We start from the raw sequence: 12,573 nt of genomic DNA, 5'->3' as shown, positions 1-12,573 counted from the left end.
CTTGGTCGGGACAGGGCCCCACCATGCCAAAAATCACTAGAACATGTGCTTAGATACCTAACGACTTCCGAATAGCTGCTCCAAAGTAGTGGAGTGCAACGACCAATCAACTGGAGCAAACACCCTACTAGGGAGGGACATCACCGGGTCTGTATGTACCTATGGGCATGAATAAAAGGGTGTCAGTATGGAAAATGTACTAAGTATGTAAGGTTAATAAATCATGTAAAATTAGTGGGATAAAAGATATGAGTATTTGCTTTCAACTTAAGTCCGACGACAAGCCAGCGAGGGCATAAACTGTAAAAACTATAACTTAAGAAAATATGCAAGCTTTATGCAAGGTCGAGCCACTCGTGAAGGTTGCACATTAAATGCAACATAATTTTACTTAGACCTTCTTTGGGGCATGTTACTTCATATTGTACCCCGCCTCGCAAGGGACTCGGTAAAGTTTATTTCTTTTGTCACATCACACCCAGCCTCAAGAGATCTCGATCGTACCCGGCCACATGTGGGCTCGGTAGTGTCTCTTGATAACAGCAAGGTCGGGAATCCAAACTAGAGTAAGAATTTGAAAAGTAAATGTGAAAGCAATAACAATAAGGAATTGAACGAATAGAATTAAAGTGCAGAAAATAAAAGATATGGAAAAATTCAAGGAAAGAATTCCAAGAACGCAAGTTCCATATCCTAGACAAGATCCAAGCAACAACATTTTGATTTATTGAAGAAATCAAAATGCCTTTACTTAAGAACAAACCAAAATAATAAATTTGGATCTTGACTGCTTTACGAGTAACTTGAGACAATAATTAATAACTAGTATTAATCGCCTTCTAAGAATACCTTAAAGGAATCAATGATTTCACAATAAGTAAGTTATCTTACTACCTTGAACTATGAACTAGTAAAGGTTGAAAGATAAATCTCAAAGCATAAGTAACAAAGGTTCAAAAGAACTCTCAAAGTATATTATTATTAATTAATAATGAAGTACCACAATGAATAAAAAGAACTCCTATTTATAGGAGTATAAAGTCCTTCAAACAAGGTAGGGTGGCTGCCAAGGCAAACCCTAACTTGGAGGCTAAGCTAAATACTTGAAAACCTAATAAAAACTAATAAAAATAAGAGGGTGGGTGGCCAAATCACTTTGGGGGTAGATTTGGGCATTAAAACTACTAGTTTGGGCCATTGGTTTGGACTCCAATTGGGCTCCTTCTGAAACACTCCCTTTTGTACCTCTTTTAAGCTCATTTTAAGCTATTCTGGGTGCCCTTTTGGTGGACTTCAAGAGCTGATTTTTGTAGCCAATCTTCTTCCTCTTGGACTTCAATTTTGGTCACCAAATAACTGTAAAACTTGGACAATTCATCTCCTTTGGGCTTGAGCTCTTCCTCTATAATTAAAAGCTTCTTTATTTGCCATTGAAGTCCAGCAACCTTAGTCTGCAATTCTTTAGCTTGAGATCTTGTAAATGGCTATCTTGGAGCTTCCAAAACTCTATCCTTGTCCTTGATGCTATCATTCCCCTCTTCTTTAAAAGCATTCATCCCCGAATTCGATCATATATCAAACAAAGACAAGTCAGCAACATTGAATGTAGTACTTACTTGAAACTCACCAGGAAGGTCCAGCTTGTAAGCATTATCTCCAATCCTTTCAAGGACTTGAAATGGGCCATCTTCTCTAGGATGCAACTTTGACTTCCTTTTGGAAGGAAATCTCTCCTTTCTAAATTGAACCCAAACTAAATCTCCAAGTTTAAAAAAAACTTGTTTTCGACCCTTATTCTTTCTCAAGGCAGTTTGCTCATTTTTCTTCTCAATTGCCAACCTTGTTTGCTCATGAATTTTTTTTCATCATTTCAGCCTTTGTCCTACCATCAAGATTAGCAATATCATTAGTAGGTAATGGTAATAAATCAAGGGGAGTAAGGGGACTAAAACCACAACTAACCACAAAAGGAGACATACTTGTAGAAGAATGGATTGTTCTATTATAAGCAAATTTAATCATAGGTAGGTGATCTTGCCAAGAAGTTAATTTACCTTTCAAAACAACCCTCAACATGTTTCCTAAGGTTCTATTAACTACTTCAGTTTTTCCATCAGTTTGTGGGTGACAAGAAGTAGAAAATAATAATTTAGTGCCTAACTTTCCCCAAAACACACGCCAAAAGTGGCTCAAAAGCATAGCATCCCTATCACTAAGAATAGTTGTAGGTATACCATGCAATGTAACAACTTCAGTGACAAATAGATCAGCAACATGTGAAGCATCATTAGCCTTTAAACAAGAAATAAAACAAACCATTTCTGTCACGCCCCTACCTCGGAGAGCGCGACCGACGCTCAACCGAGATAACCCCGCCGAGCAAGCCTGCTAGATGCCTTCTACCCAACCTTGCCCATTAACAATATAAGAATTAGTACAAGTGATAGACATGAGAAGAGTCGAGTGCTCCACATTCTTTTTCCATTACCCAAAGGATATTCGTTTATGATTTTTAAAATATTACAAGTTTATAAATATGATGAAAAATATGTTTTCCCAAATACCAACACTTACTAGTTTAATTCCCAACACCAAACACCACCCACAACCTATCTACGAAGCCTCTAAGTACAATAAAAGAGTAGTATGGAAGTGCTAGCGAAAAGGCCCCGACTATACCTCAAAACATAAAGTACAACGTCAAATGACATGAAGCCTGGAATAGAGTAGGGCTCCCCAAAATTTGCTGAATAGAGAGTATCTGCGAACGAGGATCAAAATCGCCCGCTGACGAACCACCTACATCCATTGAAGATGCAACGCCCCCGGTAAAAAGGACTTTGCATATGGAATAGTACTAGTATGAAAATCAAAACACCTATTCAAAGACTTAGAAATACAACATGAATATGATGAATCGTGGTAACAATAAAAGGGCTTAGATAGCCATTAAAGTCAAAGAAGATATATTAAGAGCTTCCAATAACATTTATAAATTTTAAGTCGGGGATCCTCTCTAACCACCTTTACACAAAGCGTCCCTGCCACCTCACCCCAATGTATGCGGGGGCAGGTGCAATCATGATACCATAAACTCTACACAAAGCGGCACTGCCGCCTCACCTCAATGTATGTGGAGGTGTATCACAATACCACAATCTCTACACAAAGCGGCCCTACCACCTCATCCTAATATATGCGGGTGGAGGTATATCACAATACCACAATCCCTACACAAAGCAGCCATGCCGCCTCACCTTAATATACGCGAGTGGAGGTGTATCACAATACCACAATCCCTACACAAAACGGCCATACCGCCTCACCCCAATATATGTGGGTGGAAGTGTATCACAACTTTAGGTTCATTGGTAATGAGAGCTTTGAACACAATAAATTCCTTTTCCAAAGAATAGAGCAAAAATTACTAGCAATTGAAGCATGAGTTAAAATGATAAGGAGTGATACACCACTTATTCTTGAAATACTTTTTCCCAAAAAGGGCAATAAACAATTTCCAACTCATGAAGATATAAGAGCTCAAAACACATTGGAAATACTTACAAAGCATATCATTAGTTAAAACAGCCACATTTGGGCATGACTTGGGTACTAAGCTTTTAGGCAAATTTATTTTCGAAGTCAATTTGGAATAGTTGAATCAAGGCTCATTTCATAACCTTTCTCACATCATTTCATTTTCTTGGCATCATTCTTGGTACGTTGGCCACACTTTATATCTCTTACTCATTTCTTTAACTTTCAAGCATCTTTACAGATTATCAACAATATGAACATTCGAAATCAAGGCCTTAAGTATATATGAGCAATAGGAGTTTTAGACGCATTGAGTATTCTTTCCAAGTTAAGCATAATGGACTTTCATTTGAAATACGACTCAAAGCCATAAAATTTTACTACACATATCATTATTGAACAGATTTCCGAAGGATAACATAATGTAATAGGAACATTCGGAACACATTTTGAATACATAATTCTCGATAATTTGCTTACTCGGGACAATCAAATTTATTGGGAATAACTCGGAACATTGGAATGAGGATCTTGAGCCAACTATACTTGAAACTTACGGGAACATCATGGAATTCAATTCTAAGAGAGTAGTTTAGCCAACATACCATGTATGAGCTTTCCTTAAGTTACTACAATACTCCAACACTTCTAGCAATAAGAATCTATCGGAAGATAGCGAAAATCGGTTAATAACTAGAAGGATTCTCATGGTGTAACTCTCTTAGAAATTTTGTCAAACACCTAGTATGCAAAATAGACTATAAAGCTCTACAATGGTAATCCCTTCCTCCCTCAACCAATTTCAACAAGAAACTAACCAAAATGGTTCATTAATCCCACATACTACAACCTATTGTCACACGCATGGCCTATTTCCTACCCCACAATACACTAGAACTCATAACCTCTTGCATGAAAGCTTAGGAGTAGGACTTACCCGGATAGATGATAATCTAGTGATTGACTTCCTTGATTCTTGAAGGTTGGTGCAAGATTGGATTATTAGAATGCTTGGTTTCCTCCTTCTCTCTCTAAAATGATCATACCTCTCTCTAAAATTGTTACACCCCGTAAGTTTAACAACCTTGATACCGTCATATACATTTGATATGATGTTTTGAATGGAATACTTTTGTAGAAAGTTTGAAAATTATGATTTTATATAGTTATTAATATTACTACTTTCGAATATGCTTTAAATTTTACACATATATAATATGAGAAAGTTTATGAGATTTTCTTTACTGTAAGGATAGAAATTATTTTCTCACAAGAAAAAAGGTTATCTTTTTACCATTTTAAGAATTAACCATACGAAAATTTTTACTCTTTATATGAGATTAGGAAAATTATAAGTTTAGAAAATATATGTATTTTTACATATATTTTTACCACCGTGCTACGGCCGGTCGGGTAGTTACCACCGGTTAGGCAGTTATGTATCATTATTTACCTCCGGTTGGGTAGACATGCATATTCATTTACCACCGAGCTACGGCCGGTTGGGTAGTTAGATATTTACCACCGAGCTACGGCCGGTCGGGCAGTCATGCATTTACCACCGCGCTACGGCCGGTCGGGCAGTTACCACTGATCAATTGGGCAGTCATGTATCAAACGATATGGATAATAGAAATAGTCTCAAAGAGAAGCACTTTATATATATAAGTATACTAAGTATGCGTATACGGTGGCACTTCAGAGATTCAGGTTGATTCATATATGTCTTTAATTAATGTTGACTTATTGTTATATTTCAGTTCTGCCTTACATACTCAGTACATTATTCGTACTGACGTCCTTTTATTGGGGACACTACATTCATGCCTGCAGGTATAGATAATCAGTTTGACGAGCCCTCATAGTTGACGAGATTGGCATTCAGCAAAGGATCGGTAAGACTCCACCTCATTCGGAGTGTATCCGAGTCTACTAGTCATCATGTCAGCGTTTTACTAAAGACTTATGGGTAGGTCGGTACCCTATCCCATTTGATGTCAAATAATCTTAGAGGCTTTATAGACAGAGGTTCATTTTGTACAGTATGTAAGAGGTCTTGACGGCCCATAGGTATTCATATTTTAAGAAAAATGGTTCAGTGCTACAATGTTTTCCACTTATAGTTGTACAGTATGAGTTGTGGCCATGTGGGCCCGCGACAGTTATGAAAGGAATGAGTTCAGCTAACTCGACCTATGTATGTTCTAGTTTTGGTCGAATGATCATGGGTTACAGAGTGGTTTGCTCGGCCCAGGTTCAGGGCGTGACAAAGTGGTATCAGAGCGGGTCGTGTCCTAGGGAGTCTACAAAGCCGTGCCTAGTAGAGTATCACTTATGGGTGCGTTGCGCGCCACATTTATAATTGAGAGGCTATAGGGCATTTAGGAAATGTTACCCTTCTTTTGTTTCCAAAGTATGCCATAGAGCTGAGTCGTAAGAAGCTAGTATGAAGCTTTCGCCATATTTTGTATGCACCAGAGGTGCAGGTATCACAGTAGAGTTTTAAGGCGTAATGTGGAAGGAAATTTATGAAAGAAACAGAAGATAAGATGCGAGACTGAAAGGTAAGTAAGGTAAAGGTGAAAAAGATACGAGATACTCAAGTACAAAAGATTATGAATAGTCGAGACTTCAGATATAGTTTGGGTTTTAGTTTAATTTACAGAGGAGACCCTAGTAAAAATTTTGTAAATCTCTAAGAGTTAACATTCGAGGACGAATGTTCTTAAGGGGGGGAAGGATGTTACACCCCGTAAGTTTAACAACCTTGATATCGTCATATATATTTGATATGATGTTTTGAATGGAATATTTTTGTAAAAAGTTTGAAAATTATGATTTTATATAGTTATTAATATTACTACTTTCGAATATGCTTTAAATTTTACACATATATAATATGAGAAAGTTTATGAGATTTTCTTTATTGTAAGGATAGAAATTATTTTCTCACAAGAAAAGAAGGTTATCTTTTTACCATTTTAAGAATTAAGCATATGAAAATTTTTACTCTTTATATGAGATTAGGAAAATTATAAGTTGAGAAACCATACGTATTTTTACATGGATGTTTTAATAAAATAATAGTGTATGTATTTATTTTTATGGTACCACATTACCATAATAGTAGGGTACATAAAGTGTATTAAAAGTAAGTAGTATTTTAAGTAATTTGAGGTATTTCTTAATTATGCGGGTAAATTGATAATTATCTAAAATGGTTAGGATGAGAACATCACAATCACGTGGCAGTGGTATGTGATATATTAAAGTGACTCTTAAATGCATTTGATAAGGTGGCAATATGTAGTGAGTTAGACAATAAAAAAATGTATCTTGTGGCAATTGATTCCAGGCTTGCTGACAACTGATTCTATATAACATTATTCAATCTTAAAGATGATTTTACACAAATCTAATAACTAATTGTCCAAGTTATAGCCATAGTTAAAAGGCAAATGCTTTCTAAAGAAATACCAATGAATCCCTGCTAAATGGTTTACCACTTTCTACTGGGTAAATTATTTTGTGGGAGCTCCTTGTACATCTTTTAAAGTGCTGCATAAATAGCAATTTCATGACGGCTTTGATTTGTGCTAATTATAGGGATTTGGCGCCTGTTATTTTCACCCTTTTATCATGTCTCCCTCAACAGGAAAAATGATGAACAAGACAACCACCTTTAATCTAGAAGTGATAATCAATTTATTTATGACATCAATGATCATAATGGGTGAGTCCATCAAATGAATGGAGAAAAGTAGTTATGAAGAATAAAAAATGTACTTTGAGGTCATGATTTAAAGCTACTTTTGATTATCATGCTGGGAGGGTGACCTTTGAGAGTGTTAGATCGTTTCTTGAGTTTTGCTGGAAAAGTTGCGCGAGTGTTTGAGAAAAAGCTTAGATGTTGTTCAAGAGGAGTTTGTTGATACAAGTACTGAAGCTTACAGGTATGTTAAGGCTAATCCTGCTTTCCTTTTGGCATGATCCAAGTAACGATACGTAAACGTAATACTATTCCATAAGTGGTTCTACTCTTAGCAGTTAAGAAAGTCCAAGTTATTCATTCCTGTAAAGTTATATAAAAGTATGTTTAAGTATGTTGCTAAGTCTATATTGAGGCGTACGATAAAGATGTTAATGTTTATAATATAGTGATACACACATCTTCATGCCTATTCATTTACCACCGTGCTATGGCCGGTCGGGTAGTTACCACCGGTTGGGCAGTTATGTATCATTATTTACCGCCGGTTGGGCATACATGTATATTCATTTACCACCGAGCTACGGCCGGTCGGACAGTTACATATTTACCACCGAGATACGGCCGGTCGGGCAGTCATGCATTTACCACCGCGCTACGGCCGGTCGGGCAGTTACCACTGATCAATTGGGCAGTCATGCGTCATACAATAACGATATGGATAATAGTCTCAAAGAGAAGCATTATATATATATATATATATATATATATATATATATATATATATATATATATATATATATATATAAGTATACTAAGTATGCGTATACGGTGGCACTTCAGATATTCAGGTTGATTCATATATGTCTTTAATTAATGTTGACTTATTGTTATGTTTCAGTTCTGCCTTACATACTCAGTACATTATTCGTACTAACGTCTTTTTCTTGGGGACACTGCAGTCATGCCTGCAGGTATAGAAAATTAGTTTGATGAGCCCTCATAGTAGACGAGATTGGCATTCAGCAAAGGATCGGTAAGACTCCACCTCATTCGGAGTGCAGCCGAGTCTACGAGTCATCGTGTTGGAGTTTTACTAAAGACTTATGGGTAGGCCAGTACCCTGTCCCATTTGATGTCAAATAATATTAGAGGCTTTGTAGACATAGGTTCATTTTGTACAGTATGTCAGAGTCCTTGACGGCCCATAGGTATTCTTATTTTAAGAAAAATGATTCAGTGATACAGTGTTTTCCACTTATAGTTGTACATTATGAGTTGTGGCCATGTGGGCCCATGACAGTTACGAAAGGAATGAGTTTAGCTAACTCGACCTATGTATGTTCTAGTTTTGGTCGAATGATCATGAGTTACAGAGTGGTTCGCTCGGGCTAGTGCGGCACTGGGTTCCAGCCACGCCTCCCCAGGTTCAGGGCGTGACAAAAATCAACACACAGTCGTTCCAAAATAAGCCCCAAAGGCTATTTATTAAAAAGGGCCCGGGTTATGAAAATAAAATAATGGACAGTCCGAACTCAGGTCTTCGGTCGCAGAATGGACGGAATAACAGATATGCAGCTAGCAAAATAGGCCGCAAAATAATTTCAAGAACTGGGCTGGTTTGGATCGGTCTGCGACATGTCTGCGGTCCGCAGACCACTTATGCGGCCGCAAAGTGGACCGCAGAATCACCCAACAACCAAGCAACATGCCTCCTTATCCTTCCCAAGGTCCTAGTTCTTCCAACAATGAAATGGGACGTATTGAGAACATGTTCAAGCAAATTATGGAGAAGAATGCCGATTCTGATGCCCAACTTGCCTCACAAAACACATTGATCCTCAACTTAGAAGTACAAATGGGGACAATCTTTCAAGCTCTAAATTTTTGTCCTAAGGGGGCACTACCAAGTGACATGGTGGTGAACCCAAAGGGTGGGAACAACACGGGGCATGCCATGGCCGTTTGTACAAGAAGTGAAAAAGGTAGAAATGCACCCACCTCAAGTCAAAAGCAACTTATGGATGATGAGCAAGTGGTACAAGAAAAAGAGATCCCGAGCAATGTGATGCAATCAAATGATGAAGTTCGGATTGATATTGATGACAATGTGGAAGAGACTCAAGAGGAAGTGAACCCATCTAGGGATCATGTTATTGGCATACCAAAACCGATAGTGCAAAAGGCTAAGACATCAGTGCCTAAGCCTCCTCCTCCGTATCCTCAAAGGCTTGCCAAGCAAAATGGCGAGAATTATTTCAAAAGGTTCATTGAGATAATGAAGAGTATCTCAATCAATGTGCCATTAGTTGAAGCCTTGGAACAAATACCCGTTTATGCAAAGTTTATGAATGCTTTGGTGACAAAGAAGCAGTCGATGAATTTTGAAACTATCAAAGTCATTCATCAAGTGAGTGCAATTGTGCATTCAATGGCTCCTAAATTGGAAGATCCCGGTGCTTTCACAATCCCTTGTACCATTGAAAGTGCCGAGTTTGCTACAGCTCTTTGTAATCTTGGGACAAGTATCAATTTGATGCTCTATTCGGTTTTCATGACTTTGGGAATTGGGCAACCAAGACCCATATCTATGAGATTACAAATGGCCGATCGTACCATGAAGAGACCTTTGGGAGTGATTGAAGATGTGTTGGTTCATGTTGATAGGTTCATTCTTCCGGTGGATTTTGGCATTCTTGATTGTGAAGTGGACTATTCCATGTGTGCAAATATATGCGGCAACCAAATAGCAATGAAGTATGTTCTTTCGTGGACTTGGTGACCGATGTGATTGTTGATGACACAAGTGCCACAATTAATGCGGGTGATATGTTGGAGGCCGTCTTGCTCAACTTTGATGATGACGAGATGGATGGCTTCATGGAATGTTTGAACTCTTTGCAAGGGATGGGGTCGTATAGCTATGCACCCCAAAAACTTTCCTTGGATCTTGAAAATAGGAAAACTCCTCCTACAAAGCCTTCAAATTGAAGAGCCTCCTACCTTGGAGTTGAATCCATTGCCTCCACATCTTCGGTATGAATTTCTTGGCCCTTGTTACCGGTTATTCTTTCCTCTTATTTGACTAACGTGCAGGTTGACTCTACATTGGCGGTGCTCCACAAGAGAAAGAACGCTATTAGGTGGACTTTGGCGGATATTCGGGGAATAAGCCCCGCATTTTGCATGCACAAGATTAACGTAGAGGAAGATGCCAAACCATCTATTGAACATCAAAGGAGACTCAATGAGGCTATGCAAGACATAGTCAAAAAGGAGATTATCAAGTGGTTGGATGCTGGGGTGATCTACCCCATTTTCGATAGTTCGTGGACTTCTCTAGTGCAATGTATCCCTAAGAAGGGGGGCATGACGGTGGTCACCAATGACAAAAATGAGTTGATTCCCACATGAATGGTGACTGGGTGGAGAGTGTGTATGGACTATCGCAAGCTAAACTAAGTCACAAGGAATAGTCATTTTCCACTTCCCTTCCTTGACCAAATGCTTGATAGGTTGGCCGGTCGTGCTTTCTATTGCTTCCTAGATGGATATTCGGGCTACAACCAAATCCTTATTGCTCCAGAAGATCAAGAGAAAACAACTTTTACATGTCCCTAATGGACTTTCACCTTCAAGCGGATGCCATTTGGTCTATGTAATGCACCAGCGACTTTTCAAAGGTGTATGATGGCAATCTTCATGGACATGATAGAGGACTACATTGAGGTTTTCATAGATGACTTCTCGGTGATTGGGATTCCTTTGATGATTGCTTGGCAAATTTGGATAGAGTATTGGCAAGGTGTGAAGTGTAACACCCCAAAAAATTTTGAAGTACTTAAGCGCTAGTAAGAGAGTTGATGTGTGCTAATTATATTATTCTGTATGCAGATGAGGACTATTAATATAATGGATATCAATTGGATATGATAATAAGTGTACAAGGCATATTATAAGTGATGTGGGGTACAAGGATAGCCCTAAGTCCAAGTCAAGTTAGAAACTACATGATAGACTAAAAGTTCCATATGAGTACGCACAAGACCAAACTTTTGACGAGCATATCTACATATATACATAAATTTATATGATTTATAACCTATAAAATTCAAGATCTTTGAGTCTAGTTTCTAACGCTTTAAACGGTGCATCATTTGGACACTCATACAAGAAGTTATGACAAAATTACCAAAGGCTGGCAGAATGTGATTCTGCGGCCAATTCTACTACCGCAGAATCATTCTGCGGGCCGTAGAAGTGGTCTGCGGACCGCAGAATGGTCGCAGAATTGACCAGTGCAGTCCAATTTTGCGGTCCATTGTGCGACCTACATACCCATTATGCGGTCCATTCTGCGACCGCAGACCTGAGTTCGGAGGGTTAATTTTCCTATTTTCATAACCCGAGCCCATTTTGATAAATAGGCTTTGGGGCTTATTTTGGGGCAATTATCTGATGATTTTAGAGAGAAGTGAGAGTGTTCTAGAGAGAGGAAGTAGATGAAGTGTTTTGTTCACCAAGATCTTGTTCAATCCTTGAAATCCAACAAGGAAATCTCACACGATCTTCACTCAAGAGGTAAGATTCAAACCTCCAGTCTTCAATTTCGAGTTTGGGGTAAAAGATGGGTGATTGGGATTATGATTCTTGGGTGTAAGAGTATTATGTATATATGCTTGTACCAATAAGGTTTGTGGGAAGATTATTGAGCTCAAATAAGTAAGGATTGGGTTGTGGAGTGAAGGAAATCTTGTAGAAGACCCTTGTAGCCATATTTGCACATCTAGTATTTGATAAAATGCTCAAATGAGCTGAAACCATGACGACCTTCCTAATTTGTGTTCAATTTTGTTATGTCTCAAAATAGATTGGGATTGCTAGAATTTTCGGGATGTTGTAGTAATTTAAGGATAGCTCAAAGCAAGGTATATCGGCTAAACTACTCTCTTGGAATTGCATTGCATGATGTTCCCGTAAGTTTCAAGTATGGTTGGCTCAAGTTCCTTATTCTCAAGTTTCGAGTTGTTCCCTATTAATTTGATTGTCCCGAGTAAGCAACGTGTCGAGAATTATGTATTCAAAACATGTTCTGAATATTCCTATCACATTATGTTATCCTTTGGGAATGTGTTCAAGAATGATATGTGTATTAAAATGCTATGTCCTTGAGTCGTGTTTCAAATGAAGGTTATGATGCCAAACTGTGTGAGAAAATCTAAATATGCTTAAGCCTCTTAATTGCACATAGATGTACCTAAAGTCTTGAGTGGAAATGACTTGTTATTGATAATGTATAAAGATGCTCGAAAGCGAAAGAAGTGAGT

At 38.1% G+C, this 12,573-nt stretch overlaps 1 long non-coding RNA gene across 1 annotated transcript; it reads left to right on the top strand.

Annotated features, from left to right (window-relative positions):
• The first annotated feature begins 7,324 nt into the window (after window positions 1-7,324).
• Window positions 7,325-8,615, top strand: LOC138896655 (uncharacterized). The gene is made up of 2 exons (XR_011410038.1): window positions 7,325-7,490; window positions 8,221-8,615. It is a non-coding gene; the product is annotated as an uncharacterized lncRNA (long non-coding RNA).
• Window positions 8,616-12,573: the final 3,958 nt, after the last annotated feature.

Source organism: Nicotiana tomentosiformis, chromosome 8 (genome assembly GCF_000390325.3).
Source record: "Nicotiana tomentosiformis chromosome 8, ASM39032v3, whole genome shotgun sequence".
Taxonomy (NCBI): domain Eukaryota; kingdom Viridiplantae; phylum Streptophyta; class Magnoliopsida; order Solanales; family Solanaceae; genus Nicotiana; species Nicotiana tomentosiformis.
Note: the sequence above shows the minus strand (reverse complement) of the source record. Positions and strands in the feature narration are given on the sequence as shown.